The 27855-nt window shown below is 49.4% G+C and overlaps 1 long non-coding RNA gene across 1 annotated transcript in view; it reads right to left on the reverse strand.

Annotated features, from left to right (window-relative positions):
• LOC121107457 overlaps positions 1-27855 on the reverse strand; it is a 120537-nt gene that overhangs the window by 26119 nt on the left and 66563 nt on the right. Inside the window, exon 2 of the long non-coding RNA XR_005841652.2 lies at positions 25415-25556. This is a non-coding gene — a long non-coding RNA (uncharacterized LOC121107457). The remainder of the gene's footprint in view (positions 1-25414; positions 25557-27855) is intronic.

Consider the following 27855-nt stretch of genomic DNA (forward strand, 5'->3'; position numbering starts at 1 on the left):
GCTGCCGCACTCAGCTGCACATCTCTATCTATACATCCTGATCTGTGACATCTACAGCTTTCTATATCAACAACCATATATGAAAGCGAGAGAGAACTTTGAAAGGAAAATAACATCACTGTGATGGGAATGTTTTATCTTTCTCTCTGGCTCTCGGGGGCAGCAGGCTGAGAGCCGTGATGTGTGCCGAGAAGCTGCCAGCAGAGGGAAGGAAGGTACCGACGAGGGAGTATCTGTTTCCCCTGCGGACACTGTTATTCTTCCATCTTGCCAGCTCCAACGAATGCCTTCTGCATGCGTGTGCATATGCCAGCAGCCTGCATGGCATAAAATGAACCTTTGGAATCAACTGCTGGCAGCTCAGGGCGCTCAGAGCGCGGCTCAGGACAGGCACAGAAAGCCAGCAGCTTCCCAGCAGCCCACTCCTTCCATTGCTCAGCACAGCACCAGCCCGGCAGCCTGACCTCCCCTCTCACTTTGTGACTCAGAAGGACTGGAAGAAGGAGACTTTGCAAAGAGCTGAGATCTTCACAGGAAGAACATCTTTTCTTTTGACCATACACGAAGCGCGCTGTATTGTGACTTATCAGAGAGATTCAAGCATTGCTCCCACACGCACTCTTCACTCTGTTTATTGTTAGAGAGGAAATGAAGCACCTCTGCCACTCCACATTTTGCTGCTTATAAGAAAAGCGAAGATCCTTTGCTGCTGCTGCCATCCAGCCCATTTTCTCCAATTCCAAGCTGGTGGACGGGGGTGTTTTTCCTTTTGCAGTGCCCTCTTCAGCTTCTTGCTGATTTGATTCTGAATTCCTGTGGCTTTTTCAGTCTCAGACTGATTTGGTTCACGCGCTCCCTCAAGACAAAATGTGCCTCGCAGCACTGGGCTTCACTCACAGCAATCTTCCACCAGGATCCACGCTAAGCATCCGTTCCACTCTCTGTCTCCCTAAGAATCCCAGCACCCCACTGCTGGCTGATGTGCGTCCCCCCACTGATGGTGTCATCCAGGAGATGCTCAGTGCTCCCTTTGGCTCAGGAAGGTATCTATTGCCTGCTGGAGCGTGCAAACAGCAGAGCAGGAGCAGCGCCCGGATTTCTGCTCACACTCAGAGGGATAAATCCGAGTACAGAGCTCCTTCAGCTGGGACTCACTGACCAGATTTGGGAACCGCTGCCCACAGCTGGGAAAGGGCAGAAGGGAATGGAGGTGGAGCAGGGAACAAACAGCACTCTGTCACCCAAAAAGCCTGCATGGGCACCGAATGATCTTGAACAGAAGGTGCAAAGTGATTTGCTTCACCTGCTTTGCTCCTTCAGCTCCTGGCCCAGTACTCTCAGGATGTTAATTAATCCCTTGGCATTTCCTGCTTGCTTGTTTGCCTGTTTACGTACCACACTCCTCAGCCCCTTTCATGACAGCTCCCACGTGCTACCAGCACCCAGCAAGGAACAAGTCCATGCCTCCAGGCTCCCTGAGGGTGCCCTCTGCTCAGCTCCATCCCTCTGCAGCTCGGGCACATCAGAACAGCGCCGGGCCGATGTCCCACTGCATGATGGATGGCCAGAAAGGAAAAGTTAAAAATACTTCCAGAGATCGATGTGGCCTTTCTACTGACAGAGGCTTCCAAAACCAATTTCATGTTTTTTTTTTTTTTTCCCTAGGAGAAACATAAGTAAGGATAGATGACACAAGAAAAAAAGTCTCAAAAATGTACTTGTTATTATTAAGAGTTTCCAGCTTTTGTCTGCTGCAAAAGAATACTCTGGTTTTCATTTGCTACGTCTGCTTAAAACTTGCTTATCTTGTCACAATCCTCAGTGGGTTCTCCGGGACTATCTAGATGTGCAAAGGAGATAAATAAGGTTGGGCTGCGCCTCTGTCTGCATCTGAAGCCAAGCATGTTGTGCTCAGAGCAGCTCCAGCACAGGCAGTTAATCATGGGATGGAAATGCCCCTTCAGGTCCATGCTCACTTGGCCGTGGCCACTTGGCTCAGCAGCCCCTTAGAGAGAGCTCTTTATTCACAAGCTGTGAGCACTGAGTTAGGGGGATGCTGAGGCAGTAACAGCGACCTCAGGGAAAAAAAATAACCTGGTATGATTTGACTGGAATAGAAACAGAGGCCCAAGCTGCATTGAGGAAAGGAAATTTCAAGGGCCAGAGCTTGAAGTAATGGGCAATGCTAATGCTCAACCACAACGGGAGATTACATGTGTGTGTAGGTAGGGTGTAAATATCCAGATCTAATGTGAAACCAAAAAGATTACCTGCAAGCAGTTCTATCATCTTCAATCTCCTGTACGTGCACTGCTGCCTCAAGAGCATCTGCTCTCCTCTGCATGGCATCAAAAAGAGAAAAGTCTGACACAGTCCTGAGGTTGGCTTGATCTTGTGCTTCATAGGCCTTGGCGTTAAATTCACCCTGTCTGACTCTGTCCTTACACCAGTTATCATCCCATCCTAATGAAATCCAGCCCAAGCAGAGTGCCAGCATGGTGCATCCTGGGCACAGCCGGGTCGTTCCATTCCGTGCAGGGACTGCAGTCACATCCAGCCTCCTCCTCCCTTCGCAGGTCAGTTCGGGTTCTCTCAAACACGGATGTGAAATCCTTTTGCAAACATCGCTAAACGTTTGCCTGCTCAATTAGACAACTCTGTAGTCATCTCCTTCCTCCCAGGGAGGCGATGTTTCCTGCAGTGAGGAACAAATTGCTTGCCTTGTTTTCCCAGTGCCTCCTGGCTCTCAATAGCCCGAAGCTCCCCCAGCCCAGAATTACAGGGAGCAGTGTTTTCTCAAAGCCTTGGCTCTCGTGTCGTCCACTTACTGTCATGCAATGCCTTGACATTGCCAAGCGTTGCTTCTAAGCTGGAAGGGAATTGATTAGCAAATAATTTACCTCCTGTTGCAGCACTGTCGAAGAGGTGTTCATTGCAGTGAGTGTGCGTGCACCACCGGCTGGCTGCCCTCCCTTGGTGGAGCACAACACAGAGCATCACTGGCAGCAGTGAGGTTGGGGAGGCACTGAGACAAAGCTGACACCACTGGGAAACAACAGCTCAAAAACAGCCCCGTGGCCCTCATGGCGAGGAACAACGCATGCTGCAATCTGAGTGGCAGGCAGCCACATCTCTATTTTGCTCCGTCCATCTCCATACAGCCCATTTCGCTCAGACAGCAGGGAGAGATAAGCAATTAGAGCCCTAATCAATAACATCCACAGCCCTCCCTGCTTCGGGCTACCTAATTGGCATCCTGGAGTCAAGGGGAAGGTGAAACCAGGTCTCTGCAAGCAAAGGGAGGAAGAATCCCCATGTGCTGGCTTTAACAAAGTACAAATAAATCCCAAAACAGGATGTTCTGGTTCAAACCTAAGCTTTGTTCAATACCAGCAGACATGAGAATGACAGGAGGGCAAAACAGGCATGTGCTTTTGGTGAAGATAAACACTTCTGATCCAGTGCTGCTCAGATGTGCTACATCTGAAGTGCCTTCCCCTCCACGGAGTCACACAAATGCCACTCTACAGCATCCTCTGGGGATGCTTCCAGGTTGTATGACCTAAACAGATAGAAAAATAAATTCAGCAATCCCCTAAAAATCACAGGTTTGTTAATATTCTTTCCACGACTACCGTGGTTTCATACTAAAAGACCTGGAGCTCTAACCACGACATCATCTTTTTCCATGAAGATGACTCTTCTATTGAACAATCATGCTCCTTACAGGAAAAAGAAGGGTACAGGGAAGTCCAAATTGATACTCAGCAATTCAAAATGCATGATTCTATGATGCTGCAAAACATTTCCATGCTAAATGTGAAGCATGTGCACTCCATCTCCAGGCACTGGGTACGCACCATCCACCAGTGGAGCACATCAAATGAATTGTAGATCTTTATTACCAATGGGTCAGATCCCCGTCCTCCATCTCAGGTTGGATATTAGGAAAAAATCCTTCTCTGAGGTCCTCTCTGAGAGGTCTTCTCCACCCTCAGTGATTCTATGATTCATAAACTGTCTGTATTTCCACTGCACGTGAGCCCAGCTTGCTCCAGCTGGTGATGCATCCTCAGATGTACTGCTGAAGCATTACACTGGAGCAGTTTCCTCAGCCACCCACAAACCACGTGGAGATTCCACATCCATCAGTGATCTCCTGCTTTGCTGTTTCCCTTGACTGTTCCACCACAGAGCTCCCAGGGTTGAAATTAAGCAATGCTCTGCAATCCCTCCCCTTCCCTGACTGTGCTGCAGCCTCAGCTAGAGACAGCGCTGAGCAGGAGCGTGGCAGGATGGCTAGGCTGTTAGTGTTTACAGATGCATTTCTCTGCTGAGCTTGTCACTGTAGACTCCACCTGGGAGATGCATAGGCAGAAATTAGAGGCAGATAGGAAGAAAAATATCTTAATACATCATGCTGCTGGAGGGAGGCAGCTCCAGAGGGCTTGTGAGACCGAACGTCAGCTGCAGCCCCAGGGTGAGCTCTGAACTCAGCTATTGCACAGCAGAGCAGCTCTGTGGGGCTCAGCTGGAAGGGCCCCTCGACAGCTGGGGCTCTGACACAGCCCTGAGTGCTCCAGGAGCCGGGTGAGCCACGAGCACAGCACTGACTGCAGGGCTCCGGAGCCAAAGAACCAACCCTTCCCCATCCATCTATCTCTCCTAAGCTGCGCATCGCCATCCCTGCAGAACAGGCAGCACAAAACCTTCCCATCCCCGTCCTTCTCACTCCTGCAACAGTTTAAACGCTCTGAAAGAAGAAGAAATTACTTATTGCTGGGCTTATTGTACAAGCTGGCGGGATTTATTTGAACGTTTGCCAGTAAACACCAGAACAGGAGGCTGTTTTTCCAGCATTCCCACAGTGGAGCAGTAGCAGAAACAATAACAGGCCGTGTGATTGTTACTGTGGGACTTCCCTGCCAATTACACTGAGTTATACGTTCCAGATATGGGATAGAAAATAATTAATTTCATAAGGTCCAAGAAGAATTGCACTGTATGAAGAATCTTCCTCCTTTAGCTTTGTATGCCAAAACCATGTCTGAAGACCAGAACTCAAAAGAAGGCTGTGCAGACTCCATAAAACAGAGTATTTCATTGTGACAAGGAGGGAAAGCAATCCCAGTAACAAAGACCCAGGCAGATCTGCAGCCATTGAAGCCAGCTGGACGTCCCCATCCCATCCCCATCCCCAGGGCCGGAATGGGACCCCCAGGCAGAATAGCACTGCATGGAAGCAAGGTGTGTTTAGCAGAAGCTTTTGGAAACTTGTCATGTCAGCTTCAGCTTAATGAAAATAAAAATCAAATTAAAAGATCTGCAAGCTCTTCCTTGGGATTTTTCAAGTGATGAGATTTAATTAAAAGCAAGCAAGCAAACAAAATCACATATTGTACGGGCTAGAAGAATGAGCCAGAAACTGAACTGCAGTCAGGTCGATGTTTAAGAGGCTGGAAGAAAAGGTAAAGAAAAAGAAGTGGAAATGGCATTGTTTGGGCCTCTTCCAAGCTGGGAGAAAAGCACCTTTTGTTGTTCCATGACCGATAGCTGACATCTACAGAAGGGTGGATGGCTGAAATCCCACAGCCGACAGCAGCACAGCGCCCTGTGGGAGGGATGGGCTGGGGGCTCCCTGCTTACACAGCCCCAACCCGGAGGGGTACCACCAAGGGAAGAAACCAATCTGCCCAATTCTGTAATGGCTTCGCTATTTCTTTGCATTGGAAGCACATTTTATCCCTCCATCTATGATATGCTGTAAAAACAAACCCTACAGAAACAAAGGAAATAGCCCCGAAGACCCCATCTGAGTACTGTCAGCCCTCAATAAAGATCTGCAATTTGTAGCTGAAGGATCAGATTGCATTTTGGATCCAAATGAGGCCGCATTTGCTACTAAAGCCAAAAATAAGCTCTTATTCCAAAGCCATAGGATAAACAGAAGCCTTTCTATCATCATGGAGCATTCTTCAGTTTGATGTTCCTTTCAGAGCACAGTTCCTCTCATGCATAAATACCATGGTAGGATAAGGATTGAGGAGTGGCGGGTTAATGCAATAATGTTCTGCAAAATGAGAAAAATAATCAAATAAACCCTGGAATGGAAATGCTGGCATTCATTCCCAACAGTGCAGTGTCAAAAAGGAGATTATAATTACCTCTAAGCCTCACAACAGCAGATGCACTTTCCCAGGGGAGCCTTACCTCCAGAAATTAAAAATACCCTGATTTACAAGCATTGGCTCCATTAAGCTCCATAGAACCACTGCCCCCACCCTACAAATGTGAAAGCCCTATAATCCCACATGCAGACCTCACAGCTCCCCTGTGAGCTCCTTCCAGCTGATCCGAAGTAGGCTGAGCATAGAGGGGGCAGCTGAGTGCAGTTCCTCCACCTGGACCTCAAGCAGGGTATGGCAAACAGGACTGAATGATGACTGTAAATGCTACGTGGAACCTCAGCGGGAGGAGCTCAGAGCATGCTGCAGAAATTACAGAAAACAAGACGTGAATCCCCTTTGTGCAACCCAATCTGGAGGATCCCACACCTCTCCTCCAGCTCTTTGCTCCCAGCAGGTCACAGTGCTGCAGGACTGCTGATCCCCTGCTCTGACTATTGAAAGAAGCAGACGTTCACAATGCTTCTGGACGAGAGGCTGGCAGTGTGCACGTGGACCTATCCACATACAGTGTTTGGTACTGAGTCATCCCAGTAACTCCATGTTATGGTGGGGGCTCAGCAGCCTCAAGAATGTGACAAAACACTCAGTGGTACATTAAGGTCTGCCTATTGGATCTGTTCACCAGCAGTAGAGACCTCCAGATAGCTCAGCTGATGAACGTGATGGGATATCCCTAAGGATCTGTTTGATGAATATTCTACTTGGCTCTGATTTACTTTACCCTGATGGGGCTGTGGATGTCCCTGCTCATTACAGGCAGGTTGCACCAGGTGGCCTCTAAAGGTCCCTTCCAACTCAAAGGATTCCATGACTGTGATTCTATGAGGCCACGTTCCTCTGCTTGCTGCATCCTGCGCAGCCCTGAGGAGGAGCATTCAGCCCTCATGGGCACATTGTGCCCCTGGAAGCTGCAGTGTGAGCCGCACAGTGCCAGGAGGTGGCAGCGGGACCTGGTGGGATCCCTGCTCCTGTGGGCATCGCTGCACTGACCCAGCTACAGACCTTATGGGGTGGGAGGGCAGAGCACTTCAAAATGGGAGCAGGAGAGCAAATGGCACTATGGGAGCATCTCCAGGTGCAGAGAGCAGAAGTCACAGCCAGGAAGGAGTGGAACCCGGGATGAGAGACGCGGTGCTGAGGCAGGGGCATGCAGCACAGCCTCCGTGATTGGCATTGATTTTACGTGGCAGCCTTTGCTCTGATTGCAGCAGGTGTCGGAACAAACCCCTTCAATCAGATCAAAGCTTGGAGAGACTCTGCAGAGGGGATGATGAAATCAGGAGGGCCATTTCATGCCAGATCCGACCTGCTCCATGTCCAGCCAGGGATGCTGCTCTGCTCCTGGTGCTTCACATCTCACCACAGAATTTCTCACGTTCAGGGAACAATCAGCAGCAGCAAACCTGTGTCCTCAGCTTCCCACTTACAGCTGCTTTAAGTCTTCAGGCACCCGACAAATAGAAACACTGCTTTCCCCACAGAGCTCTGTGTCCTACGCCCACCAAACTGGAATAACTATTCTCTTATATGAAAACAAAAGTTTAATCAAATCGCCTTTTTTCCCCCCTAGGTGCTGCCTCACACTCTGCAGTCTGAAATTAATTCCACAGAGAGTTTTGCTGAACTCTGAGGCCTGACAAACTTTTCATTCCATAATCATTTTTCAGAGGAAGGGAAAACAAAATACATAAAGCAGACAAATGGAAATATCACTAATCCCATCATGGCCACAGAGGAAAGAGCAATAAAGAGACAGATGACGGAGTGGAATTTTTCTGCACTGACTGCTCCGGTGCTTTATCTCCCCTGCACCCAAACTGCTCCCACCCGGAGCACTGCTGCTGCCATGGCACACCTACCAGCAGCCCCAACCACATACTGGGCTTTGCACTGGAGAAGCAGAATGCCACAAAGCGATGGGAGATGGTGGAAGTGACCGCACTGAGCTTTGCTGAGCAGCACAGACCACTGTTGGACACTCATGTGCCGTTCAGACAACGCACGGTAGCACCAGACTCAAACACGTGCCTTACTGTAAGCAACACGAACATAATCCATCCTTTCCTGATGGAGACTCATTAAAATGTTATCGATTCAGCTGCAGCTGTGAATCACCAGGACACCCACCCCAAGATGCTGCTGCGCTCCATCCCCCCCATGAATTGGGTTTCCCCACTGTGGCCAACAGACCAACAGCACAGCGAAGAAGTGCTGGGGGGAACCATAAGGAAGCAACCACATACCTATGAGATCAACCAGACCTTTATCTGAGCATTTGGTTTCTTTCTCTGGGGAATGTTTGAAACTTTCTTGGAAAGAAAAACCTATTATTTTATTCTCTAAGTCTTTCCCAGATAAGAATATTGGTTTCAGTGGTTAAAAAATGAATGCTCTACCTGTTGCAAAGGGAAAAAAAAAAAGTAGTAACACTTGCTCTGGAAAGAAGCTAAAAGTCTCCCATGAGTCCAAATGATTTATTCCCTCTGTGGTCCCTCAGACTCCTCTTCTATTAAAAAATGGGTGAAGTTTAGCCCTCTGAAAATAAATTGCTGACAACTTTCTCCTGTGATGTATATCTCCAGAGGTTTTGTTGGCAGCTGATAGCTGCTGCTCTGCACATCTGTACTAAACACTGTCTGCTGGCCATAAATCCTCCCTGCTCCCTCGAGTCGTGCATACCTCTCATCCCATATATATTCCGAATGGAAACAGAAGCCAGAGGGAGGGATGGGGGGAGAGGGGCAGCAACAAGCAGCACTAAGCCTCCAGCTAACGAGGAAGGCTGAGCAGAGACAGCGAGAGCCTACCGACCACGTGGGATGGCCACCTGAAAGCACAGACATGAACGTCGTATCAGCTACAGCGTCACACATGCAGGTTGAACCCCCTCCAGCTTTCACCACCATTCCTCTTCTTCTTCCCTACCCCCACCCTTCAGTAACGGAAAGCTATTTTCAACACAAAGGGACCAGGAAAAAACCACCCAGCAATGCCACGCCAAGCAAAACCTCTCAATTCCAACCTCGGAAAGCTCAAAACTCCTTTCGTCCTTTTGAGTAGCGTAGGAAAAGAAGTGATGCACAAGGAATGGAACAAGGAGGCGGTATTTATATCCACAAAGCCACAGCAAAGGAAGAGCTACTTGAGAACTGCTGCCCTGCCACCAGCCTGGGAGACCTCAAAGAGGGGGATGAAAGCAGGGCACGATCCAACCAGCTCAGCTCACAGAGTGAGAATCTTGCTCCTCTCATCTCAAAAGCGTCACTTGGCAAGCAATCCTTGCTAGCTTGATGGGAACCTCATGAGCTTGAAAGAAACCTGGGGTCTAAGGATCTTTGGCTTCTCTGGAAGTGGGAACAGCATCCATCATGCGTAAAGATTTTGAGCTAACCCACAACCATCATTTCCGTTTTCACTCCTGTTAACCACCGACACCTCTGCAGACAAAGAGAAAGCAGCACAGTGCTCATCAGAATGCCTGGCAGTGCTTCGGGCTGTCAGCTCTGACACGGCCAGTCTGGGTTATTAGTTACGATCACCTTGTCCTCCGTGGGAAGAAGTGGCAGTTTTGCTGCCATCACCCACTCCAGAAGGGAAGCACTGTTCTCACCCAACTGCTGCCAGCACTGACTCACTCTCTGCATTACGATTCCTTCTCATAGAGCCAAACAATCACTGAGGTTGGAGAAGAGCTCTCAGGTCCCCACCATCCCACCCCAACCACGTCCCTCAGTGCCACATCCCCGTGGTTCTGGAACACTGCTGTGGATGGTGACCCACCACTCCCTGGGCAGTCTGTGCCAATGCATCACTTACTCTTTCAGAGAAGAAACCTTTCCTAACATCCAAACTAACACCCAAATGATCCAAATGCCTCATTTCCTACCGTCTAACTGACCCAACGGATTAGACACCAACACTCAAGGCACAGTCTAGGGAGCCATCACCCATCACCCACCCTGCAGATGCAAACCAAGAATACAGTTTCCACCTCTGAGTTGATTTGAAAGTAAATATTTTGGCCTCGAGTTGCTCTTCCAGAAAGCAGACGCAATGAGGACATGAAACAGCAGGGAAGAAGAGTTGTTTAGAGTACAGCAGGAATAATAATATTAAAATAAATAACAGAAAACGTAAGCAGACTCTCATGGTGAATATCTACCGTGGAGCTGCACCGAGCACAGGCAGCCTCTGATGTGGGAAACGCTCCCCAGCACAGCAGGTCTGTCCTGCCCTACAAAGCATCCAATGGGCCCAAAGTCAACATTTTGGGTGAATCCATGACTGCAGCACCATGACTGACCGAGGGGCTCCTTCCCAGCCCATGGGACTCCCCAGTGTGGGGCTTTCAGGGCCAATGGGACAGAGAGCCAAACAGCCTCCTGCTTCCCCCACACCACGAGCTGACCCCCATGGTGCTCAGTGCACGGCTCCTTGCTCTCTTACCTGCAGCATCTTCCAGCAATAGTCGCTCCAGGCACACGGAACAAAGACATTTGTGCAGAAAGAATGACAAGGATTAAGTTTTGCTTTATGTTTCCTTCCTTCTTTACACTAAGAAGAGGCGCAGATACAGAAGGACTAAATGTGGCTCCACCACAATAGGTAGAGCCAAGCCATTTGAGAGGCAATTTTAGTAAGAAAGAAACAAAACATAAATAGTTGCAGCATGAGAACGTACCAAGGAAGCATATGGCACCGTCTGTTGTACTAATGAGTTTTCAGGCCTCGTTGGGGAAATTGAAGGTGATAAACAGCATTTTCCTTGTAGGATCTGAAAGAGCTGGAAAAATTCTAACAGGTCTGAGTAACTGCAGGAGAACGATAACAAGGAGATGTGCAGTCACTGCATTTCAGCACAGCACACATCTTATAGGAATAGCCCCCATTCCTCCACATGCAAAGGATTCTAATTGATGTCCTTCTGATTGTAACCAGAAGAAAAGCCAAACCAAAAGGCTCTGTTATAAGGGCACTGCTGTTCTCCACGTGGCTGTAGTGCTCAGCTGCCTGCAGCCACTTGTGGCTGGGAACTGCTCAGCACAGCTGCACTGCGCTGAGAGCACGAGGTGGGGCTGCCCTGGGAGCCCTGCAAAGCCAGCTGCTTCAGGCAACTGATTGCATTTCAAAGAGATGAAACTCGAGCAGCAACCAAAAAAAAAAAAATCAATGAGCTTAATTTGAAAAATGGTCACAAGTCATGAATCCCATCTTGTAGCACAGAAGTTGGGCTCAGAGCTGCCACTCTCTCCAATTGCATGGGTGCTGGGCTCTTCCAACTTCAAATGCATTGAAGAGAAAAATAGAGCAAAATAGGTATCTAAGATTAGGAAAAAGAGATGGGTCAGGACCATCTTCCTTCTATGGGTCCCCCTTTAGCAGCTGCTGTATTGCAGCCAGCAGCACATCACACTGGGGCATAGCAATACATCACCATGGGGCACAGCATCACAGCACATTGGGGCACACTGAGCATGGCTGAGTCGCCACCACAACACTGCTAACAGAATTCCTCTCCACTGCCCAAAGCAGCTCTCAGCCCATACCTCTCTGCATTACCCCGTTCAAAGACATCCATTCCCTGCAGCAATATCCCCCAGACCAGGAGGAATATCTGCCAAAATATCTCAGCAGCCTTTTCAACAAGCATTCATGAGCCATTCTGCTACAAATGCACACACCTGGACCCATTTCTGTGAAACTATTTCTTTGGAAGCCAGAAACACAATACCCAACAGCTGTATTTTATGGGGTTTAAGCTTTATTGGTAGTAGTGGATTTATTTAATTGCACTGCAGCGATGTTTCTGAATCTGCTGCTCTAGGAAGGGGCTAACAAACTGCCCAGGTGCCACTGGGCAATTCCCCAGCCTGCAGGCAGAGTGCTCTTCTTTATTAACTGCCTACCAGCTCCAAGCATGAGCTTAAATCCCACTGCTTCTCTCTGCCTCTCCTCTGAGCACTGCTGCAGAAGGGTACAGCTTGCTCACGGCCACTCAGGCAGGGGCTGCAGCTGCCCTCCTACGCGGGGCCACAAGGAGAGCATCACTGCCTTGCTCCTCCTGGCAGCCCCTGAGCCTCCCACTTCACCTCCTTCCATGCCTTCATGGTACACGGAGGCATTCAGGATGTGACCCACGGGGCTCAGAAGAGGGGCACAGAGCACGGCACTGCTGCCAGGCTTGGGGTGCTGATGCTGTCACCCCACGAGGTGAGCCCAGCACAGCCCTCTGCCCCACTCACGGCACAGACAGCACGGCTGCTTACAGAGCAACTGATTGCATTTCGGCACCCCTTTCCCCATCACATCATGTCAAAGGCTTGATTTCAATCACGGCCCTATTTTCATACAGCCCTAGCTATTTTTAGGGCTAAGTAAGTAAATGGCTCATAAATAGCTTCTTGATTCACAACAGCTTATATTGCTGTAATATGCCCTACTTCTCTCCACTGAAACTTTTGCACAGCCCCGGTGTCAACATGTCACACTGCATTTTGCCCTTCAGTGTTTTACAACAACAGAGCCTAATTCGAGTGAAAGGGACAGAGACGAACCAGGTTTCTGCAATTTGCCTCTGCAAACAATAATATGCACTCAGACATGCACATTAGGGGTACTGCGTGACAACTTAATTTCACACTGGTCATGATTAGTCCTGGTAGGGAAATTGATTTCTCTCACTCCACTGCCCACATTCCAGATGAGAACAACCCAACAAAACTTGTCACAAAAGCCAGTTTTTAAAGAGAGGCGAATTTTGTTTGATAGGGATGTGTATTTGGTAAGCTAATGAAAATAAAGCCTCCTCCTAATTAAAACAGTATGCAAACAGGAGAATGGAAAGGGAGAAGTGCTGTCCTCTCTTTGTGCTTCCCACGTGGATGGAGTCACAATATTGCTCAGCTCAGGAGAGAAGGCAGAGGATGTTCTGCTCAATAAAGGGGTGTAGAATAATCTCCTGTGAGGTTATCAACTGTGAGCAGTGCGGAGGGGGAAGGAATGTGCTGTGTAATTACTGCTGGGCAGCCCTCGCAAGTATTAATCCAGAGCACAGGGCAGTGTTAGGGCTGGCCCCTGTCTGAAGCACACACTGCACAGTTCATCTGGAGCCGCCCTGAGCATCAAACACCTGTTGGGCTCCAGCTTTCCATCTGGAAACAGGGGACAGCATCCCTTCCCTAGCAGCTGGTAGGGAAATGGGCTGATGCACAGCACCGCGGGGAAGCTTTCCTGCTCCACGTTGGACCACGTTTAGATAACAGCCCACTCAAAGGCAGCGCTGAAGCAGAGCATCTCCCAGTCCCAGCTTCCTGCTGCAGACCAAGGCAGCAAGGGTTCAATGATCACACCGCTTATTTGGAAGTCAACACAGCTTTAACAAATCCAGCTCAAATCCAGCTTGACCCCCATAGAAGAGGTCTGGCTTCCTTAACCCCGAGGTCTTCGGGGCACTTTAAACACTGAAAAATAAGGCAAGCAGCAGCAGGGCCAGGCAGCAAAAATTTGTTAATAATGGTGACAGTTATAAAAGCGCAGCATGAGTTTGCTGCATTTGATTTGACTTCATCTTATTTGCTTTCGGAGGGTTTTTCAGGTACTCGATAAACGGAACATGGAAGCAGTGACAGGTTCACCGTGTGCCTTGTAGGAGCAGGGAAACCCTGCTTTGTCAATGCTCCTCACTGCAGGAACAGGCACAGGCTGCTCCCTGCTCTCCATGTGCTCCTCATGGGGCTCCCCATCTCAGCCCCCAGCGGGAGGTGTGAGTGGGGCTGCAGCCTCCACAGTGCTGAGATGGATCGGGATCCTGAATCAGCCCAGCAGATCCCGGCCACTGTCAGCCCCGGGACCGCTCGGCTGCCCCACATCATAAAGCATCCTTAACGTGTGACCACAACAGAGGAGAAAGTCGGGGCTGTGAGCCTATAGCAGCACTGCTGGGGCTGTGCAAACGATGCACTGCTGCCGTTGTGTCTAATCTAAGCTCCCTGTCCCAGAAAAGGGTTATCAACAGCTTCCCAAGTGACAGCTCTATTTGTATATTTATTCTTAAATAGGCAGAGCCCTCCTAGAGAGGTGGCAACTGACATTTTGTTTGGCACTCTTCTTAAGCTGAGAAGGATTGCTCTATAGTTTGCAACTTACTGTAGATGTTTGCTTGTCAGTGAAGGCTACAAACCTATTTTAATTAAAAGCAGAGCTGGGGACTGACAGCTGAACTGTGCCGCCTTAAAAAGAACTGCTGAAAAGAGCCCGCAATGGGTTTTAAGTTTCTAAAATAGCCCCGTGTTTTCTATCAAAGGGAAATAGGAACATCCTTCAACTGCATTTTACAGTTACCAAAGGACAATGGACTAAAAGCAAGGAGGTTTAGAATAACTGCACTTTGTATTAACTCTCCTCCAGGATGTTTGTTTTATCAGCAAGGAGCCTAAGGCTCCTTTCACTCATGTCATGCCTTCAAGAAGCACTGACCCCCCCCTGCCCCCAGCTTTTGGAACCGCAGCGCGAGGAAAGGGAAAAGCAAATTGTTTCAATTTAATGTACTTCGATTGGATTTGCACATTTTGAGGAGCAGCTCCTCTTTTCGGTGGACGGTGAGTTTAAAAAGAGGCCACGGGCTTCTCAGCACAGCATCCTGGGAGGGAAGGGATGAATGTCATTTCGTGCACTCTGCTGACCAGCAGCAGAACCGGGCTGCACACTGCAGCTGCCTCCACACACCTTAGCTGGGCCACAGCTGCTTCTCCAGAAGCATCTCGCAGCAGCTCCCCAAGTACAACCGAATTGAAACATGGAAACACACATCAGATTTTATTTTTTTTTTAATCTCCTTATCTTTTAATAGCATACACAAACATCGTTTTTCCTTCTGGAACATCTGAACGTTCAGAATGAGAGCGTGGATCAATAATTCTTCTATTAGATAATTGAAACACGCTCCTTGATTTACACTAATGCACTTGTTAAGCAATAAGGCCGTGGGCAGGTCTGCGTTGCTGGAGCACAGCTGTGATTAATGAGCAGGTGAGGGGCAGACAGACTGCAGCTCTGCAGCTCCGGAGCTGCACGGCATTGCCTTGCTCTGCCCCCCAGGGCAGCGAGCACAGAGCAAGCCCTGGCACTGCTCTTGGTTTAAAGGGCCATTCTCTCCTCTTGAGTTAAACAACCCCCCCTCCCAGGCGCTGCCGACACACACCAAGCAGGGGAGGCCCCTAATGAGCAGGGGACAGCTGGGCTGAGGCCAGGAGAGCACCCTGCGGTGGTTCCCAGCTCAGAACCCCGAGCAGAAACACAGCTGTGTGCCCAGGGAGCGCCGTGCTGAGCCCCAGCACTGACTGACCCACCTGGTTCATCAAAGATAAACACTGTGACACCAGCCTGGGGAAGGTAACCCGTTCAGGCCATGCTCACCAGACCCCACACATGTGCCCTCAGCTTCCCATCCGTGCAGGCGCTGCAGCACTGTGGCTCCAGGCAGAGCAGCTCAGCCTTAGCTGCTGCCCAAGGGGGGAAAGTTCCCTTACACCAGTAAATCATTCCTGGCTCAAACTGCACTGAAAAGTGCTGTTCAATTGTACGTTCCCAAGACTTAAGCCTCAATCAGCGGTGTGAAGCCAGGCAGCCCTCAGCCTGCTCCGGTTCCAGCTCAGACACAGTTAGTTCCCATCAGCTGGGAGGTGGCAGGATCCATCTCACGCTCGCTGGTGGGTTAGGGAGCAAACACATCATGTGCTGTTTGTGGTTGGAACTGCCTGCTGAGCCTTGCAGAGCCCCCCAGGAGGAGGCACAGCATCGCACTTTTGCTCACTGGAAGAGGTAGATGGAAACCCAGCTTTGCCCACTGCTTTGCCCGCAACGGGAACAGACATTCCAGCCCAGCTCACTGTGACAGAGCTGCCCATATGAACCACTTGCAGCCGGCAAAGACCTTCAAAGGACGCGCCTGAGAGGCTCTGCCAAGTGCACAGACACTGACAAGGTTATGAAGATCAGCTCCAAAGAGCCACTCGAGCTGCACGGTTTCACCCAGGCCTCCCCTTTTCCTGTTTACCCAGCAGCTTGCCTGTAATCAAATTGGATAATGGAGTAAATCCCTTCAATTACACTTGTTAGAGCAGGGACTGCTGACCGCAGAGCACAGCCCCCACTTCCCCGGGAGGACTCTGTACCCATCACCCCACTGCTGCCTCGCACCGATATAATGAGCACAGGCCAGCAGCCGGGGGAGAGAGGGAGGACAGTGACATTATTTTACTGCCCTCTGACTAATGATGTGCTAACACGCTCAAGCACTGAGGTGAAGCTGCCAAGCAGCCATGGGAAGTGTAATTAATCCCTTGCTTATTAAGGTCTGCGGCATCTTGAAGCAGCACCGGTGTGAGCTGCGCTGCCCAGCCGGCCCCTCGCTGCTGCTCACACCACGGGGAGGGCACCGAAGAGCTCAGCTCATGAGATGCAGCCTTTATGCCAAACATAAAGGGTGAGTTGGGGGCGTTGTGTCCAGCACGACCAGCTGAGCATCCACCCACTCCACCCGAGGAAAGGAGTTGAAGCACATGCCTCCCCCTGACCCTTTGGCTCGGGTTAGTTTAAAAGCTTGTCAGCACTTCATGTTCCCCCCCACCCCTTCTCCTGCAGCAGGAGGATAGGAAGGGAATTTGTCTTTTTGGATGGCGGACAGTTTTGCAGAGCCGCAGCACTCCTGTCCTCCCTCTCACTGCTGTGCTTGTCTGACAGCCCTCCAGAAAGTCCCTGTTTGCTCATAGCTCAGCATAAAAAGGTGTGAGAAAATACCCCGAGCAAAGAGAGCGGGACCAGCAGTCAGGATGAGTTCCTACATGCACAGGAATGGGTGTGAAGGTGCCACAGCAGACAGGTCCTGCCCACCCAGAGCCTCTCCTGCAAAGCCCTCAGTGCTCAGCACCTCCCTGCCAGCCCCACTATCCCATCCAGTCGGGGCTTTTCCCTTTGGGGTCTGTGAACAGGAGCAGTTCCATTGCTTGGGCCATGATGGCTCAGGAGGACTACTTCTCACCCCTGTTCCAGCACTCTGCATGGATTCCAAGCTTCTGAATCTCAGGGCCAGCTCCTTGCAGAGCTTAAAGGAGGCAGATCGTGCGTCAGCTGCTCTGAGCCTACGCAAAGATAAATGAACTGCAGTTCCATCTCACCTTAACAGCTCCTGCAGAGCTTTGCAAGGATGCAGAACAGCTGGAAATAGAAAACATCCTGCTGCTGCCCTTATTGCACTTCTTTGTGCTCTGGACTGTTACAGAGGTACGGGAGGAGCCGCACGCATAGCTTTGTGCATGGCACGGCCCCTCTGCCCTCTCCTGCCCTTTTGCACCAACCCAGATGGGTGAGCTCCTATAGATTTACCCAGGCAGCCAACTACGCACCAGATTTGTTCTCCCTTTTCTTCTGGACATCCCCTGTGTGTCCCTTCCCCCTTTACCACATTTGCTTCTGAAGTGCTTCTTGCTGAAGTTACACATAAAATGGACAAGGGGTAGAAGAGCGTGACATGAAATTGCACTTATCTGCTCCACGCAGTGATAAATCTGCTGACTCTCTGGGAATATCCACCTCCAGAAAGTCCCCACTAAGCATCCTAATGCATTCAGGGAAGGCTGCTGGGGATGGAGGGAGGTGAGGTGGGGTCAGAAGAGCTGCCTGGTTTCAAGCATTCTAGCACACTTGTTCTCAGCTTGTTTGCTAATCTCTTGTGACTGATCCTGGAATCAAATCTTGCTCCCTGGACACGGAAGCAAGAAATGGAGAGGAGGGAAAACAGAAGAAGGCAACATTTTGACAATAAATGGGACATCAATTAATCAAGAGAGCCCTCACCTGCACAGACGGCACAAGGAAGAGCCATCGATTCTCCCACACGGCAGCATGGCCTCAGTTAGCACACATGCCTGGTTTGCTGTGATCCCCGGGGACAAAAAGTGCTGGGAATCCTCAGCACAAAAAGGACAGCTGTCCCAGCGTGGTGACAGAACGTCTCCTTTTAATTAATTACTTGGTTTTATTTTTCTTTATTTAGAGAAAGAGAAAACAACTGTGAGCGAAGCTTGAAAATGTGTTTGATGAGAAAAATCTGAGGGATGACTGCAGCTGTTAGCAGAGCTGAAGCTGCTATCCTGCCTCGTCTTGTCTGGCCTGGAAGCAACCACAGACAGCCTGGAAATACAGCAGCTTCCAGGATTTTATAGCACTCGGCGCTCACAGGAGGAGCATTATTCCCCTGTTCAGTGTTGAGAGCACCGTAACTTTCTTAAAAGGAGGTCATTTGCCCACAGGATCACACGGAGGACGCATCTCCTCAGCCTCTGCTTTACAGCTCCACACGCGCAGTGCTCCAGCAGGCTGCTGCTGAGCAGCTCTTGCCGGATCCCCCAATGTATAGCCCCAAAATGGGTGCGGGGGGTACCAGGCAGGAACGGCTCTGTGCCCCACAGCTCCTTCTCCTACCCGCTCCAGCTACGCTCAAATCCATTCAGCCCTGAGCAAAGGCTTTCAGAGCTTCTGCAGCAGAGACTGACACCGTGCAAATGAAGAGTAAGTGGCTGGCTGCAGGCAGCCCCTTGCTGGGAGAGGCTGTTGCCAGGCTGATCCGAGCTGCTGCGTGACCTCCGTTCCAGACCCATAAGAGCACTTTGGGGCAGGACAGCCTCTCCATGTACGTCTACAGCGACTGCCACAGCTCGTGTCATCTTATTCCCAGCACGTCACAATATCAATGGTGAATTGACAGATAGATGCAGACTTGTTATGCATGGATTTAAATGGTATTCCTGGGCTAGTTCCAAAACACAGGTGGTGATTTCTGGACACTGGATACATTATCTACAGCAGAGCAAAAATTATAGTGATCAAGGAGAGAAAAGCATTATCATCCTTCCATCATTTCCCCTCTGAAAAAAACTCAACAGGTCAGCTGCTTCTGAGCCCTCCCTGATCAATCACTGCAAATGCTAAAAGCATTTAGGAGACGTTCTCCTTTGAGCCATTTGTCAAGTGGAATCTGGCACTTTTTAGTCCTTTTATTAGTTCTGCTTGTGAGAGAAATTCACTTGAAGCCAATGCTTAATGCAGTGAGAGAGCAGTACATATTTCTGTGGCAGAGATACCCATTATTCAGCTGTGTGCAGAGATGTGAAGGGGATTTAACAAAGCCGTGGGCTGGAAGGGAGAGGGTGCCCCACACCTCGACCTGCCGTCCTGTGTGCACAACCCTTTAAATCTCCTCTTCAGCCCGATATAACTCCTATCAAAGGCACTGGAAGTGAAAAACAAAAGCGTGGTTGTGAGGTGAAAGGACACCCAGGGAGCTCGGCATGCCTGCCTGCAGGCTGTGCCTGCTGGTCGGTCCAACAGGTGCATGGAGATGGTATGGGGGCTCAGCCTTTAATCAGCTCTGTGCCATGGGGCAGTGCCAGCAGGCGGTGTCACACTGAATGCTGTACAGGAGAATGGCAATCTGGGGGCATCCTGCTGGCATTTCAGCTGGGCATTGCTCCGGGTACCACCTCTGCCATGTCTGTTCCCATACAGTGGTATCCACACCCCCATCCCCCTAATGTAGCATCAGCTGCACCTGAACGGCCTCTAATATGCTTTAAGCCTGGGGAACTAAGGCACAAAGGGATTAAAAGAACTGCCCAGCAACCACATGGGGGATTGTGTGCTAAAGATGGGAACTTAACTTTAATTCTGGATCAGCGCTTGGTGTCAAGCCTTTGCTGCCTGCTTGGCAGTTACTCTGGGGGCTGAGACTGTCTACTCCCATGCATTTATACAGTGCCTGGCACAGAGGAGTACCAGCACTGCTGCAAAGCTAGCAGTCTTTATAATCCCCCCAAATCAGTATAATTGGACAGAAAGTGGGAGAGGAGGATCACGACCACGAGGACCCTTCTCCTCTGCTCCCTTCCTCCTTGCAGCCCTCTCATTATTTCCCAGCAAGGACACTTCTTTTTCTCTCCCCCACTTGTCAGGATCAGATGACATTTGAGTTGAGCTGATGAGACCTTTCAGGGCAGGACACATGGCTGCGGTCGCTTTGGGCAACCAACTGCCAAGGCCTTTAGCTGCTCTCCTTTGATGTCCCTGCAACGTCAGCCTCTGTGCCTTGCTGGCAGTTTGAGCCCTGCTACCCACAGTGCTTCACCTCCCAAAGGCCTGGGTGTGAGCGTGGGCTGCTCTCATCATAGCCGGTCTCTCTCCTTTGCAAGAAAGGGACTGATGTGTTTTTGGGGGAGCTGACTGCTGGCTGTGGGGTGGCATTGCTGTGGGGAGGGGGCTGAGCGACCTGTTGTCATGTTGCATGGCCAACGTTGCACATCCCAGCAGTTCCACTTCCATTCTGCAGAGACTGATCCATGCCAGCTACAGATTTGGCTCACAGTATCAATTTCTGACCCCTTTGCTGTGCTCACTGAAACACTTTCCTTCTGTCCTGCTCTGATATTCCCCCAAAATGCTGACAAGTGTGATAAACTCTTCTCTTGGGCATCGCTGTGTTAACACAACAATATGTGTGATTGAGGCCAGTTTGTTTTCCCTAGTATAAAACACTTGTGGCTTGTGAATGATTTCTGAACTGTAGTAGTCCTAATTAGTAAGGAGCATTCAGGTCAATCACAACAGCGTACTGGTTACTCCAATTATTATTATTAATTGTCTTTGACTGCACATTTGGAACTATTAAATACGGGGTCTCTAGAGTGCCTGCATAGACCTTTAACTCAGCAGAAAACAATGGAAAGTGTTTAACACGGAGAAATGGCCAGATAAGGCAAGGCTGGGATTCACACTGCCCCATCCATCATCTGTCTGCTTCGTGTGTGCCTGGCTGAGCAGTGCATGTGAGGCACAAAGGACTTGTCTGCCTTCGAGCTCTGCTCTCTCTGGGCCAAAGTCTCCTTCCCTCACTTGCCCTGCGTGCACCAGGGCTGCTGTGTGCACCCGGGTGGGCACTGCTATGGCACATACAGTGCAGGGGGGAGGCAGAGGTGCCTGGGGAAGGCAGACGCTGCCTCATGCGTGGTTCTCACACCCCACCACGTGGCTCCATCCCAATTAGGATCGAAATTGTCCAAGAAAAGTAAAACCCAGGCATTCCCCACATAGGGAAGGCTTGAGTGTTTGCTTTCCCAGGGCTCCACAGGCTCTTGTTCACTCCTATGGAGACAGAACTTTATGCTGCTCCAAAGAAATTCACTTTGAAGAGGCGTTTCTGCCTCCTACAATGTTAAACTGGGAATGGGAAAAGAAATGTATTCATCATTCCACGTATAAAAGTAGCCTTGGAGGAATGCAGATTGTATTTTCCCTCTGCAAACATTCCATCATCCCAATAAAATAGCAGCCCCACCTTTTCCACCAGCCTGATAAATCACGGGGAATGGTAATAACAAGTTTATTGTTGTCATGATGATCGTTATGGAGAGATTTTATGGTGTGCTAGAGAGATGGGGGTGCTTGTTTATAGGCATGTGGTGCCTTCTGAAGGGCTGTGGGACTCTGTAGGACTCAACTTACTGCTAAGTTTCTGGTTTAAAAAGAAAACTATTCTCCTGAATCAGACCCCATCTCAGCTGTGATTGCATTCAGCGATGCTGCAGCCCCTCTGACAGCTGGGAGTTCCCACCACGAGCAGAGAGCTGCTGGAAGTCAGGGCAGTGAGGTTGCATTGGTGTTGCATGGCCCTGGGGGGTGAAGTACCCACAAACCTGAGTCACATAACCAGGCGGCTCCGACCTCTGCTTCCACGTTTGCTGCTGTTAATTACAGCCATTGATAGGATGTATGGCAACGATCGGGGCTGTGTTACAAAAGTTCTGGGTCACACGCAGAGAAGGAGGCAGTTTTTGCCCAGAAGAGCTTTGGATCTCCCATGTACCACTTCTGGCAGAGCTTGTGCTTATCTCCCATTTTCTGTACAACCCCAGGACCCCCCGAGGTCCAACCGAGGCCCTGGAGGGCTCCTGCCTCTCACCACCTGATACCCAGGCAGCGACCACCCCTCTCTTTCACACTGCCTTATGCACACCCCAACACCCCCTTCCTATGGCTTGCTGGGATGACTCTGAGCCCAGGTTCCTTCACACCAGTTCTGCAGCTTCAAAAGCTCTAAGCAGATGCTGCCAGCTGCCCCGTATCAAAAACAAGGCCAGGGGCTGCCAGGCCAGAATGCATGGCAGCAATTTGGAGTGACGACCTTAAGGTGTACGCACTCCTCCAGAAGCCCCATCTCTGGCTGCAGGAGCTCTGTATTGCTATAGCTGTATGTCTGCATGGATGTCTATAACATCCTTTTCCCCCTCCCCACAGGACTGATGACAGATTAGCATTTTGCCCTCTGGAACGACTCTGTGAACTGCATGTATCTTAATGCTTGGACAGGAGCTCTGTTTTATTGGAAGTCCCCCGTGCTGCTTTAGGGCCAGCACTGACAATAAAGGGGGAGCAGCGCTCACAGAGATGCTCAGCAGCAACTTCTGCCAACTCAGCACTTCACAAGAAAGCCCTCAGCATCTGCCAGGATGGAGCTGCTGCTCTCTTTTAAACTCTCCCACCTCTTTTTTTTTTACAGTATAAATTAACTTTAATACCACAGCAAGCATGCAAAGTTTTTCAGGGCAGAGCAAGCTAACAAACTGAGTGCTGTAATGCAATTGCGAGCATCCTGCCCATCCAGCTTCTTTCCTCTTTTGCTTTTTAATGCTTTATCTTTTCCAAAATGAGCCACAATGCTTAAACCTCTTAATATGGCTTTCATTAAAAAATATTAATGTTAAATCTTTGACAGCTTTGCTTTGGGTTTAATAAGTTGGACAAGAGTTATCTCAGCAAGCAGGATGAAGGGCGCTCAGGGAATAGAAACATCCCCAGCTATGTGCAGTGTGTGTGCACTGTTACAGGCACAGATCTGCAGATGGGAGCTGGGAAACAAATGCCTCCCAGTGAAGAATGGAGGAATCCCACATTCCGCCTTGTAAATCTCTGCAATTTATCGGGAAGAAAGTTGAAAGATAATTTGATTACATTGTAGAGCACTTTCACAGAAAGAAAGGATCAGATGGTGAGGGCTGTAATCTAGCAGAGACAAGCACAGAGAGACTCTCTTGATGCGAATTAAAGGCAGACAAATAGGAATGCAAAATGAGACTAGCATCTTTTAAGTAATGGTGATTAATTATTCAAACAATCTGGAAGCAGGAGACTCTTCATCACTCAGTGCCTCCCAAGCTAGACCTGGATCTCTTAGAAAAATACACATCGCACACAGAAGTTATTTATATATGCTATGACCAGAAGTAATGTAAGCAGATGGCATTTGGTCAGTTAGAGTATATCATCTCACAGCCCTTTCTGGTCTTAAACCCACAAATGTCCTTTGTTCCAGTTTCACCCCGCTACCTCTGCTGGTGCAGCCATGGCAAAGCAGTGCCCTCGCCAATAGCTGTGGCCATTTCAGACCCTGCCTCCCTTTGGCTGCTCTCTGTGCAGGGGAAAACAATACTCCCGGCTTGGACCACGAAAGAAACCACATAGAGGATTTCCAGTTCACTTCCAGCAGCAGCAGGGATTGCCCAAACCTGCACACTCAGTGGCTCTGCAGTGGATGAGATGTTGGCAGTCTGTGCTGGCAGAGCCCTGGGATGCTCCCTGCAATGGGGAGCACAGACAGGCAGTGTGCAGGCTGGGATGAGGGAGCACCACGTTCTGCTGGTGCTGCTTGCTGGAGAAGAGGAAAGCTAACAGATCCGTGGCCCTCCAGCTGCCACAGCACCCAGCACATCGCAGTTATTACTTTCAGGCACTGTTGAAGCAGTTCCATTAACGATGCTCACACGTGGTTTGTTATTGCTCAGAAATGGAGGCAGCTTTAGAACACGTTATTGCACTCCACATCAAATTAGCAACTGGAGTTTGGATGTTCACTGGCAGGAATATCTGTGCATCTTACATGTACTCCTGGGTGGCTTCCCCCTGAGTCCAGATATCACATCATTTGCTTAACTTACTGAATAAAGTAATTAATACCAGGGAGTTCTGACTGCTTGGCAGAATATACTGTTACAGCTAACAAATTTTATGTCTTTAGGCTTCACAGTAGAATTTGATTTAATTTGTCCCAAGGTTAAGAAAGACAGGCAGGAAATTTGATGGCTCCGGATTCAGTGCAATTTATCATCTCCTCCACGTGCCGCAGACAGACACCGCTTTCAAGTTAAGACAGCGATAGAGGTATAACCAACTATCTTTGTTTTAAACTCAGATTCATGCATCATCAGACACCATGTGTCCAAAATACACCACATCTCCCACCTGCTGGTGAGGAGAGACAACGCTGCATGCAGTTATCCCCAGAACTGGCACGACTGTAATGCGTTTTGGATGAGGACCCCCAGCATTTTGGGATTAGTTAACTGGATGACTAAAAGACCTATACAGCCCCAAGGAAAGGCAGGGAAGCATCATTAGGACTTAAACAGTGCAATTCCCTCTGCTCAGCAGTGAACTTGGGAGCAATGAGGCTTGTAGAGCTGGAAGAACTAGCACAGCAATGGCATGGCCAGGATCCCATAGGAGCAAAGAGAAGGAACCAAACGTTTTCAGCTCTGTGATCCATATACCCAACCAACAGGTCACATTCCACTTCCAAAACATGGGCTACATCACTGCAGTGCCAGCTTCTGAGAGGACATGTATGAGGCTATGGCCTGTGAATGGCATCACACAGCAATTTGGTACCAAAGGGGCTCCCAGATGTGCAGTGAATGTGGTTAACAAAATGTCCCAGTTTATGGCATTTTCTCCCTCACTCTCTCTTCCGTCATTGTCCTTTAGAACATGAAAGTGAAGAATAAAGTTCTATTTTTAGAAACAAGCCCAGGTCCTAAAAAGAGAGCAAATGAAGCGCAGAGATTTTCTATGCAGAGGGAATTGGCACAGTGCAGGTCAGCCCCAGCTCTGCTGGCAGGAGCCACCTCCCCAGCATGAGCAGAGCAGAGCAGAGCCATCCCCATCAGAGCAGCACAGCAAAGCCAGAGCAGGACCAGCTGCCAGAGAGCAGGGTTACCTGCCCCATACCCTACACGTGTCCGATGGAGGACTGAGTTTGACTCTGCCTTATCTTTGTGGCAAACACAGTAACGGTCACATTGCCAGTGGTTCACTGAATACCTTGAAGGGCACGAGCCGCTTACCTGTGAGATCTCCCTAAACACTGATTCCATTCTGAGGGTTGATTTCTGCGTTGTGTTTCCACTGCACGTTATCCCTGTGGCTTCATATGTGAACATCCAGATGAGACGGAGCCATTTGTCATTATTCCACGTTGGCAAGGAGCTGGGTGGAAAACAAGAGGAAAGCATTACTACATGACAGGAAGTCAAATGGAGCTGTCTGAGAAGTTCAGAGAACTTGGATGACACAGATCACAGATTCTACTGCAAGATCTGATCTAATATCACTCACCCTTAAACCCACATCCCCTAAGATGTGGGACTCTCCCTGCTCCCTCTGCTGGCCCAGCTGCCTGATCTGGTACCCAGGTGCCAGCAGCAGCTCACTGTCAGTGGTGTCCCAACCTGGCTGCTCCAGATTTTACACCAGAAGTCCCAGTGTTGCACCAGGAATGGTAGCTCTCTAATTTGTGTTGGTGCCGGAGCCAGCATGGCACGTGTCCAGGATCCCGGCTCCAAGCACTCACACTGCCCTGCTCAGGCAGCTCCTAACGCGATTTATTCTAAGGATGACCAAAAAATGGCTGATTGCTGATCACATAAAATAACTGTCTTTCTAAGCACCTGACACTTTAAATCTAAAAGCATGCAAAGGAGAATCCAGATTGTCAGCAGAGGCACAAACCCTCGATGGAGAGGGCGGTTTGGGACGTGGGGTCATTGCTGATGATGTTGGGGAGGCTCTAATGTAGGAACCTCTGTGCCCACTCTGCACATTCCTGCAGCTCACCCAGCCTGGCTCGATGCCTTTTGGCCTTTCCATCTCACTTAGTTCTTCCTCTCATCATATTTAGAGGCTCTTTGGGATACAAACAGTTCTGATTTGTATGTACAACCACCCAGAACAAGGAGGGCTTGGATCCTCAGCCCCAACAATAAATAATAGTTAATGTAGTCCAAGCATGACTAGCCAGTTTCTACCTAAAAATGTCAATAAAGCAGAGCCATATTGATGCAAAGAGACATAAAATGTGAACTCCTTCAATACATGCACTTATTTGTCTCAGTTTGTGAGGCTACGAAGGAAAGAGCTGTTAGCAGCGAGTAGGGTTTTATTAGCATCATAAACCCCAAGAGCAAAGTTTGTGTCACAGAGAACTGCACATACATTTGAAGACTTAATTTATATTCTTTACTCCTTTTTTCTTTTTTTTTTTCCTTTTTTTTTTCCTTTTCCCCCCCGAGCAGGGATACATCATTATTTAAAATAAGAGCTGAGAGACTCTGGATGCTCTTTGGGTGAGGAGGTGCTCATGCAAAAGGCAAACCTACGTCCTACTGACATTCTGGCAATTAGAAAGAGTTCTGTGCCATCAGTATGTTAACCACCAGTATACACCACTAGTGAATATCCACAAAGAAGAGTGGCTTTTGTTGGCTTCCCATGAATGGGGCTCAGTGATAAGGAGCAGAGCTTCAGGTGGGAGCTGCACACTGACCCGAGCAGGCAGCCCTACCACAGCTGGCCCCACACAGCCCAGAGACCCCAAACTCATTGGGAACAATTCAAAACCAGGGGTCAGCATTCCTCCAGCCCTTGGTCATTCTCACCTCCAACAGCCCTTCCATCTCACCTGGCGTTTTTGGAGATGGGTCAGGTTTTTGATGACGCTAGGAAATAGATATTGCAATACAATCGCAATCAACCACTGTTAATCAGGAAATTACAGCTTCCCATGCATTACAAAGCCTTTAAGCACCAGCTGCTTATTCTGGTGTATTTATGCAGTAACAATTCTGCAGAGCAAGTTCTATGTCTATTACAGAGCCGTTAAGTCCCTGTAAATACGGCTTTAATGACCAGCGAGCATTTATTTAGGATTCTGTAGCCTGCCTGTTCTGGGGAAGTGAATTAGACACGTAGGTGAGTGCTGCAGGCACAGCACCAGGAGCTTTATGACAAAAGAAACACAAGGAGCTGTGGGAAGGCTGTTGTGCAGGGCAGCGGATAACAGCGAGCAGCGTGGTGCTTCAGCACACTGTGCCTGCTGCCCAGCGAGCAGGAAAAGGGTTTGCAGCTCCGAGCAGCATGGGGAGGCCAACTGTGTGCCTCTGCTCTGACACAGAGCTCTGTGATCTCAGGGGGAAATGCTCCGTTGCTGTTTGTGAGAGCAGAGCCTGTCCTCACACCTGGGAGAGGCGTAGGGAAGGGAGGGAGAACAGGATTGCATTCTTCCTTCCACCTCAACACCGCAAGCATCGCTCCTTATAGGTACCAAACTGATGGAAAGTGTTGTTTCTTTGTTTCCTCCACCTCTGAAACCTCAACAACTTCTCTGTTTTTCCTTGTACTCTTGCCCAGCTTTTCGCCTTGCCCAGCTGTCCCTCTCCAACAGTAATTAACCCTCCCCATCAGCCAGGGAAGTGTTTTAAAGTTCTGGCAATTTCATTTTCTAAATGAC

The sequence above is a fragment of the Gallus gallus genome, chromosome 23 (assembly GCF_016699485.2).
Source record: "Gallus gallus isolate bGalGal1 chromosome 23, bGalGal1.mat.broiler.GRCg7b, whole genome shotgun sequence".
In the NCBI taxonomy this organism is placed as follows: Eukaryota; Metazoa; Chordata; class Aves; order Galliformes; family Phasianidae; genus Gallus; species Gallus gallus.